Below are 9037 nucleotides of genomic sequence, written 5' to 3' on the forward strand. Positions count from 1 at the left end.
AAAACAAAAACAAAAACATCTTTGAAAAGTTTGTTACACACACACAGAGCAATCAGGAGGAGTTTCTTGGATACTTTTGTTGCCTGGTTGCCAACTGAGTTTCTTGAAGACTGTGAGCCTTGTGGACATGTTTGTAGCTGCTGCTGAGAGGTTGGATGTAAGCTGTCACCTTCTATTGTTGATGGTAGCTGTGAGACTGAGGGGTGTTTTATATGCCTGAAAGTCATTTATCTGGTATCTCAAGATGGGTTATCACCAACGATTGGCCTCATCCTATAAGCAGATGAATTCCTCTAGAACTCATTTTATCTTTATTTCACCATGTAAGAGGATTGGGATTGTACCTCTTTTTCCTACTTACTCATGTAAGTAGTACAGTTACATCTTCAATCAGAAAGTGCACTTAAGTTTTTAACTTAAAGTACAGACAGAAACTTTCACTTCAATCCTTAATGTTAAGAACATCCTTGAAAACGTAATTGCATCTGTGACAATGTAAGTCTGCTCCACAGAAAACATTTTATCACTTCAGTTCTCTATAAACACAAATTTATACATGGCAGTTAAATATTGAGGCTGAAATTTATCCCAGCTAACTGAGTAGTAGCTTCCCTATGTGGCTGAAGAGGAGAGATTTACCTAATCATGTCTCAAGTGGGCTGCTTCACCTCTGCATCTCTCTTTCTCCACTGATTGCATCAGCTGCTCTCCTAACTTAAGTGCTTCAGTGCTGAAAGGTAAGGATGAATGTAGGCCTGAAGAAGGCTGCATTTTTCTGTTGATGAGTGTAGATAAAATGCTAATAGTCCAACCAAATACTTTTCATTCCTCTATTTGTTGCTGTGGCTGTCTGTGAATGTCTCTCTTCCTTTCTGTTAATGAATACAGATGTGCAACTGCCTGCACCCATCTGGCTTTGTTCAATAAATGTGCAGACACAGACGTTTAAATCAAATATTGATAAATACAGCCTTTAATGTGTAAATTTGTGTTGTGAACAAAACCATGTCTGTCTGTTTTTTTCACGGAGAGGCATTTCTTCCGTGGTGATACTTTTTTTGATTGCCATTGTATTCTGTCAACGATGGCACATACATTGATGCTTGAGAGTTAAAGGGTAGGAGCAGTTCCTGAAATACATTTGTGGAAAGAAACAACAAAGGTACAAGGAATTTTCTGGACATAATAATTCTCCCTATTTTTACAGCAAATTCCTCCTCCTCATCCAAACATCTTGCTAGCAGTTAGACTTACTGTGCAAGGTCCTAACTGATCCCAAGTAACATCTATAGGAGTGCCAGACAGAAAGGTGTTAAAAGGTGCACCTGCATGTGTATACGCAAATAAAAGCAAATAAAAACCCTAGCTTTCAAAATGTGTTACACTGAAAGAAGTGAACTAATGTCTTGCTGATGTGCTTGGCACAGGTGCCTAAGTGATTTATAGGACTAAGGAGAGTCTAAGGAAGGGAGGCCCCAGACAAAGGCTGTGGGCCATCATTTCTATGTCATTTGTGATTGGTTATCACGCTTGCTATTAATTCTGAGGTCTCCAGGACCTGTGGTTTCAGACTTTTTTTTTTTTTTTTTACTAAGAAGTTGTTGCTCCTCAGAACGTCTTCTGGAAAAGCAAATGTCAACTTTGACATTTTTACAGGAGAAAGTTACAACTAAGTAGGGCTCCAACAGGGACAGCCCTGATTGTATGGGTGTTAAAGGATGACATGATGAGCATGGCTGTACATACCTTCCTGGAGGTTTTATGCACTGGAAGAGAGCAGAAGTGAGGTTTTTTTCCTTAACTTACGGTACTGTCTGAGCATATTTGATCTTTTGACAAGAATAGGAGAAGCTCCTGTGTGCTGCATCCTGCAGTTCCCACTCTGGAACTCCCCTGCAGGTGTGACCTGCAGGTGAAGTTGCCCAGGAGAAGGGAAAGGCTCCATCCTTAGGGACCACCACTGATGGCTTTTCTGTCATGGCTCTAGGGGCACTGCAGGCTTGTAGCATTTTGAGGTAGAGTGGCTGGAAGGCTTTGCAGACCAAAAGGACCTGCGGTTATTGGTCAGTGCTCAACTGTACATGAGTCTGCAGTGTCCCCAGGTGGCCAAGAAGGTCAGTGGCATCCTGATTTGCATCAGAAATAGTGCAGCCAGCAGGAGCAGGGAAGTGATTGTCCACCTGTACTGATGAGCCTGTACCTTGAGTGTTTGGGCCCCTCACTACAAGAAAGACATCAAGGCCCTGGAGTGTGTCCAGAGATGGGCAACGAAGCTGTGAGTGGTCTGGAGCACAAGTCTTATGGGGAGCAGCTGAGGGAGCTGGGATTGTTCAGTCTGGAGAACAGGAGGCTTAGGGGAGACCTTATCATTCTCTACAACCACCTGAAGGGAGGTTGATGTGAGGTTGGAGTCAGCCTCTTCTCCCAGGTGACAGTGATGGGATAAGAGGGAATGGCCTCAAATTGCAGTGGGGAGGTTCAGGTTGGGTATTAGAGAGAATTTCTTTTTGGAAAGAGTGGTCAGGCACTGGAACAGGCTGCCCAGGGAGGTGGTAGGAGTCGCTGTCCCTGGAGGTGTTCAAGAAGTATGTAAATGTGATACTAAGGAACATGGTTTAGTGGGCCACACTGGTGGTAGGTGGACAGTTGGACTAGATTATCTTATAGGTCTTTTCCAACCTTTATTATTTAATGATTTATTATGCTTCTAAGCAGAATTTTAGGAGAAATCAAGCTAGAGATATAAAACTGTAAGGTATGTATGGTTACTTAGTGTCATAAAATGTGGGCTTAATCTATTCAGTCTGTTAAAATACTTTGGTTTCCTCATCTAACCTCAGAACTCTCGATGGAGAATACTTGCATGTCACTTATAGCTTTTTTAGTGTCTCCAGAAATGTCAGAAACTCTATTAGTTTTTCCAGAGACACATATGCAGAAATAGATGGCATTATTTCAATGGTTTATATAAAAATTACTGGATTAAACTACCTTTTTTTTTTTGTCTAGACAGACTCCAGCAGTTGCACTGTGGTACAAAAGTAAAATTTGAAATGTATTAAAAATCAGCATTTTATTTAACACTGTAAATTGTACTTCAAAACTATTCAAATGACACTGTTATTATGTACGCAAACACAACGAGTAAAGTCAGTAAACTGGAAGCTCTGTGGGTTGTATTTTATGCTTTGTACTGTGGCAGAGGAATGCATCAAAGAAACCTCTCAAATATACATATATGTTGTAAAAAGTAACACTATAAAACATCAGGAATTGAAATGCTTGCAGTAAGTGTGGGGTTATGCTGTCTTCATAAAAAGGTTGTCAGCACAAAGAGACTAATTTCATCCTTAAATAAACCAGCTCATGGGAGCATGTTTTGGTACTGAGTGGCAAAGATTGTGAATCACTCCCAGAACATTTGCCTCATGGATGGAAGAAGAGCATGGTCCATAAAGTTCACAATGGGTCTGAAAAGCAGAGATGTGCATTGGAATCCTGTTGCGCTCGTTGGCTAAACGCAGCAGCAGGGAATCTGTGGTTCATCAGCTCTGCCTTCCCTGAAAAAAAAAAAAAAAAGAAAAAGAAAGGAAAAGCACTGGAGGAAGTTCCTCACATACTGTGCCCTTTTTACTTCTATGTTCTCACAGGTTTTATTGTTGTTCTGGACAGAGACTTAAGCTTTGAGCTTTACAGAAATGTTTTCTGCAGAGCAGTGCCAGATAGAAGGGGATGGGGAGGGCGGCCCAGCTCTTGGGTAGAATGTGTTTCTGATGCCCCAGCACCTCTGGGTGGGAATGGCATCTCCTCCCTTCCTTCTCCTCTCCTGCTACAGAGGTTGTGGCATGGTTAAATTACTCCCCAGCCCTTGGAGGAGGTTTTCTTCAAGTCCTTCCCTCTGAAAACACAGCTCTTGTGGATATGAGCAGCTCCCACCAGAGCTTCCAAAGAGCATGGTAATAATCAGAAACGTGAGACTTCCTTCCATACTACATCAGAGCTTTTTCCTAATTCTCTTAAAAAGTTATATCGCTCTTGCACGTAGTGAAATGGAGAACAGTATTTTGCTTCAAGAAAAAGAACAGGATTTTTGTCTTCTACTCTTTGTCCTGGGAAATAAACACCTACCTTTACTGTGCCATTTTAACGCTGCTTTTAACTATTTTTGCACGAGCAAACACGTACTAAGCAATACGATGCCTGTTAACTAGGTGTTCATGAGCTGTGATAGATTACATTTAATGGCTGGTATTTACCTACTCCATCAAAAGTTCTTTGATAGGCTGTGGCTACATGAAAGATGGAGCTTAACTTCACTGAGGCAGAAAGCACAAAGCATGTCCCGAGAAGTTAGAGATCTCAGCAAGATTATTAGGAACGGGACTATTGGCCTCCTGCGCTTTCTGTCTCAATCTGGCTGGCCCATTGCCATCTTCATGCCAGTCTCCATGGCAACTTCCTTAAGGATAAAATAACAGAAATGTGAGTTAGCCGCCTGCCCACAGGAAAGCTGCCACAGTCACGGTGCCAGAGCCCCAGCACACACATTCCAGCAGGGCTGGGCAGGTTGCTACAGCTGCTTCCAGTTAAGGGTGAAAGCACTCCTTCCCCACCAGCCTGTCTGGAGACTGTCTTCTTAGCTGTTATCTCTCACACTTGGAAATATCTCTGGGTAATTCTTCCATGGATTGCTCTGCCCTTCCTGTTTGAAGGTTTGCACAATTAATTTTGCATTTTAAATGGCTTTGTCAGTAAAAGCTTCCGTTTTCAAATGAAGCATTAGCTGGTAACTGGGGAAATGTTACAGGAAAATGTTTACCAACAGTTGCTAGTAAATTAATGAGTTTGCTATGCTGTGTACATAGCAAATGTACATAGGAAATGACAATATAAAAAATGATTGAACAGGCAAGGGTGGTTATTAGGAGTAGAGCACCTGAGTCCTGTCCTTTACTTGGCTGCTGGAGCTGTTGTTTGAATTTGAGCAAAGTCATGGTACAGTCCTGTGTCTGTTTCCCTACATGACTATAGAATCACAGAATGGATTCGGTTGGAAGGGACCTTAAAGACCATCCAGTTTCAAGCCCCATGCCACAGGCAGGGACACCTCCCACTAGACCAGGTTTCCCAAAGCTCCTTCCATCCAGCCTGACTTTGAGCATTCTCAGGGATGGGTCATCCACAGACTCTCTTACCTGCCCTCTTAAATTATTCTGAACATTACAGGTGAGATGCTGGGGCCATTTTGGCACTGTTCAGAGTCTTTAGAAACTGTTTTTCATTTTTCTAATACTCCTTCAGGGAGTTACCTGTGTTTGAACCCCTTTATATTCAGTGAGTCAGGAAGCAGTAGAAGTAGGTGCTGTAGACATTGTTCTCCTCTCTGCATTTAGGGCTTGAATTTTTCTCAGATACCTCAACTTCCTTCCCCAGTGTGGGCTGAATTTTCACAGATCCTTCAGCAAAATCAGTGATTTAGGTAGCTGTTTTGAACATGTTACTGTCTGAAGACCTTTTTGTGTTAAGGTATATTGAAAGAATTGACAAGTGGAGAGATCTAAATCCCTTGTCTTTCTCTCTTGGCATGTCATTTGTAAAAGAACTTGAAGTTTGCACTTTCTTGGCTGTGTGCTAACCTTTCACAACCAGGCCATGTGCTCTTGGCAACTCCTCCATCTGGTGTGGGACAAAAGGTGTATAACAGGTTATCGTAATTACCTTCTTCATCCTCAGTGTCCTTCATACCAGCTATTAATGAAATAAGGAGAAGAGGTAATGAAGTGGTCTTCTACCTTCTCTCTTGCATACATTCTTTCTTACAAGGTCGGACGTAAAGCCTTTGAAATGACCTTCAAACTGGAAAATATTTCAATAGAGATGTCTATGGGAACTGTTGAATCATGGCGTGAACCACTGATTGATCATCTGAGGCAAGCACTGAGTCAGCCATGGAAGCACAGGTGAAGGCGATTCAGCTGTGTGACCAGAAGGGGTGTAGCCTGGCTGCACCTCTCCTAGACCCCATTTAAGGGCTGACTGCCTCTAGGCAAGGATCTCTTTTGGAGATCCCTCGTTTGTGGAATCTTTCCTGCGAACTAAGATCTTTGGAGATAGGTGAGCATGAGCGTTCCTTCCCTGTTTGTTTCTTTTCCCATTGTCACCACAATAATCTTTCCAGCTCTAACACCAACTGTAAAAAGTTATCATAAATCCAGTGTTTTAGCAGATGCTGCCCTTATGCATCCTTCATCCTTGTGCTGAGTAGTGGACGTTTATTTAAAATGTTGGTAAGATGTATGGTATTATTCCACCTCAGCGAAATGAGACATGCGATCATTAATTGTGGGTTGTTGACAAGATTTTTGTAGAAGCAGCAGGGAACTACATTGTGCTGTGTGGAAAAATTTAATGTATAAATAGACAACAGAGCTAGTGGAAGCTTTTATTTTGGCATGCAAGGAAACCAGTGAAAACATTTTGAATGCAAATATGTACAAAAATAAGGTGTTCTGAATGAATAATTTAGCTTCCTGTGGGAGTGTATGAAATTGATCGTTTGCTCAGCATCTCCAGTTTAGAAATTGCTGTGTGTTGTATCAATCTGACAATATCGTTGCATATTCCTCATACATTGGCATCAAGAGGCAATTGTTGTTCAGAGTTCATTAATTTCACAAGATCAGATCAAAATATAGCATTTGCTTTTAGAATTGGCTTCTTCATGATAATTCTAGCCAGACAATCTCTGTGCAGGATGAACCAGGCAGAAGGGAGTTGTAGCAGAGGTAATCTTGCCACTCTCCATGTAGCCCATTAGAGAAGCCAGTTTTGTTCAGTAGCAAAAAGCTGGATCCATTCCCAAACGTGCAGAAGGGAGTCTTCCTGCAATGACTCTGCTCTCCTCTTGTGATAGCTCAATTTTTCTTTTGAGAGAGCCCTTCCCCTTGAGCTGTGCCCTGGAAATTCTGCATGGCTCTATTCTGGCAGGTCTGTAGAGAGCTAAGGCAAATGAATAACATCTCCAGGCTTGGCTATTCATGATGCAGTTCTCACCATAGTACCTCCAGACCACTGAGTCTTGCAGAAATCTATTAGTTACTGCCAGAAAAGTCTTGATGACATTACTATAAATACAGCTGTCTTGCTATGTTCTGGGAAAGAGTTCCTTTCTTGCTTTTTTTTTTTGGGGGGTGGGGATTGGGTGATTATTTGTTAATTTAAAAAATATAAACAAAACTGATCAACAATGGTGATAAGGAAATAAATAAAAATCCTATGGAAGTAAATAAGAAAGCAACCGTCTTTAATATTAAGGACAATAGTCTATCTTACAGACAGAGCACAAGTACCAAATGAAGTGTTTATTTCTCATTTGTTTGTTTCACACAAAAATAAACACAATTTTCTTACATCTCTATTGAAAGTGGTAAATCCTTCCTTGGGATGTTTGCTTCTGATCAAGCATATGTGTAAGGCCAATACATCTATTGGTGGGAGAAGTGTGTCAGGCGTTATGAAGGTGCCCGTCTGAGCATTTTGTACCTGTCCAGTGCATCCTCCTTTTGCTGATAAGAAGTGTTCTGCGTCTCAAAGTAGCCTGCTCTGAGGTATGTTCTTGTTTTGTCTTGCCCAGAACTAATGGCACGCAGTACTGGTTGCAAAATGAAAGGACTCTGAGTTCACCTTAGCAGTTATGTAGTGTCACTCAGTTGCTTTACTTCATTATCTGTTTTGCCAAGTAATGTCTGTGAGTGTGATCATGTGGAAAAACATACTTGTCACCTTTTTAAGGTTGATGCAAAAATACCAGTGCATAATAGCCACTTATCCTTGTTCTGCAACCTATAAATATGCTACTAGATACAGGAGTAAAAATGGCTACACTCTGTTGGGCTGTCATCCCTAAGAGACAGTAGGTGACTACTGCTGAAACTTCCTGCTGAACACTGCTAATCCAACATCCATTTCTGCTTTCTTGCTAATGGTGATCCTGCTACTACAAGAGTTGTTGCTACTGTCTTCTTCAGTGCCTGCTTAATGTCTTGGGACCATTCAAAGACATTCAGCAGCTCACCCTCAGGCAAATAAATCAGTACAAGGAAGAAAATTGGTTCCCTTTCTCTGTGATACAGAACTGCCCAGTTAAAATAACAATGTCTGACACGATTCTTCTCCATCATCCCCAGAGTGATTGAGGGATCTGCTGAGATCTTGGTGTGGAGAAGGATCTTCCAGTAACTTGTTTCCCTACTGTAAAGAGAGGGCTGAGGAGATTCAACAATGATCTCCGAAGACATAACTTACTCTGCCTGTTTCTCCTCTGTAAAATGAGGATGATTGGGCATAAGTAGTTCACATTCATCAGGTCTTTTGCAGCTACAAGTGTCTGTGTTGAAGGTAAATATTTTATTTTGCATTTGCAGTATGGATTTCCTTAAGATGTGTTCAAGGCTTAGTTTTTTGAATTTCATTTCAAATAAATAGGAACTCTATATGAAAGTGCATTTGTGCATAGCTCTCAAATTTGTATTGCAAATGATAGTATGGAATTTTAGAAATTAGGGGCAGTGGAGACTTTATATCTGATTCAGTACAATATGCTGACAGTAAGGAATATTCACCTGTAAAACAGATTTGTTTGGGATGATGTGTTTTGCCTAGATGTTGGTCATTCAGTTTACCAGCATTGTTTGATACATCTGCAGTACCTGAATGTTGATTTTAACCCATGTACCTTCTATTGAGATCAGTCGGCATGATGTTATTTACATCAAGTAGAATTTGAATAGTCTGGAAGATTTCACAATGGCATTTGACAAACGTGGCACTAAAACTCAGATCTGTTATGTCTCCTGGGTTCTCATCATCACATTTTGGAGGTGGGGAGATGATCTGTCGAATTTAACAGTAAAATTGTTATGATTTGTTCCTAAGTGATTTAGCTGCCTGGAAGTTGTGAGTTATTTTCCTTCATAATTTTAGGATGAGTTTGTTTTCCCCCTCCCTAACTCCCCTCTCTCTCTCTCTCTCTCTCTCT

The 9037-nt window shown here is 41.2% G+C and overlaps 1 protein-coding gene across 3 annotated transcripts in view; it reads left to right on the plus strand.

Annotated features, from left to right (window-relative positions):
- The window catches only part of RBMS3 (RNA binding motif single stranded interacting protein 3), a 600418-nt gene that overhangs the window by 63366 nt on the left and 528015 nt on the right, over positions 1 to 9037 (plus strand). The window contains exons 1-2 of one of the 3 annotated variants that reach the window (XM_019616531.2): positions 6073 to 6114; positions 7425 to 7607. The exons of the other annotated variants lie outside the window; for them this stretch is intronic. The gene's annotated coding sequence lies outside the window, so the exon portion shown is untranslated. Of the gene's footprint in view, positions 1 to 6072; positions 6115 to 7424; positions 7608 to 9037 lie in introns of those variants that run through there. 3 annotated transcript variants of the gene reach the window in all.

The sequence above is a fragment of the Meleagris gallopavo genome, chromosome 6 (assembly GCF_000146605.3).
Source record: "Meleagris gallopavo isolate NT-WF06-2002-E0010 breed Aviagen turkey brand Nicholas breeding stock chromosome 6, Turkey_5.1, whole genome shotgun sequence".
Classification (NCBI taxonomy): Eukaryota; Metazoa; Chordata; class Aves; order Galliformes; family Phasianidae; genus Meleagris; species Meleagris gallopavo.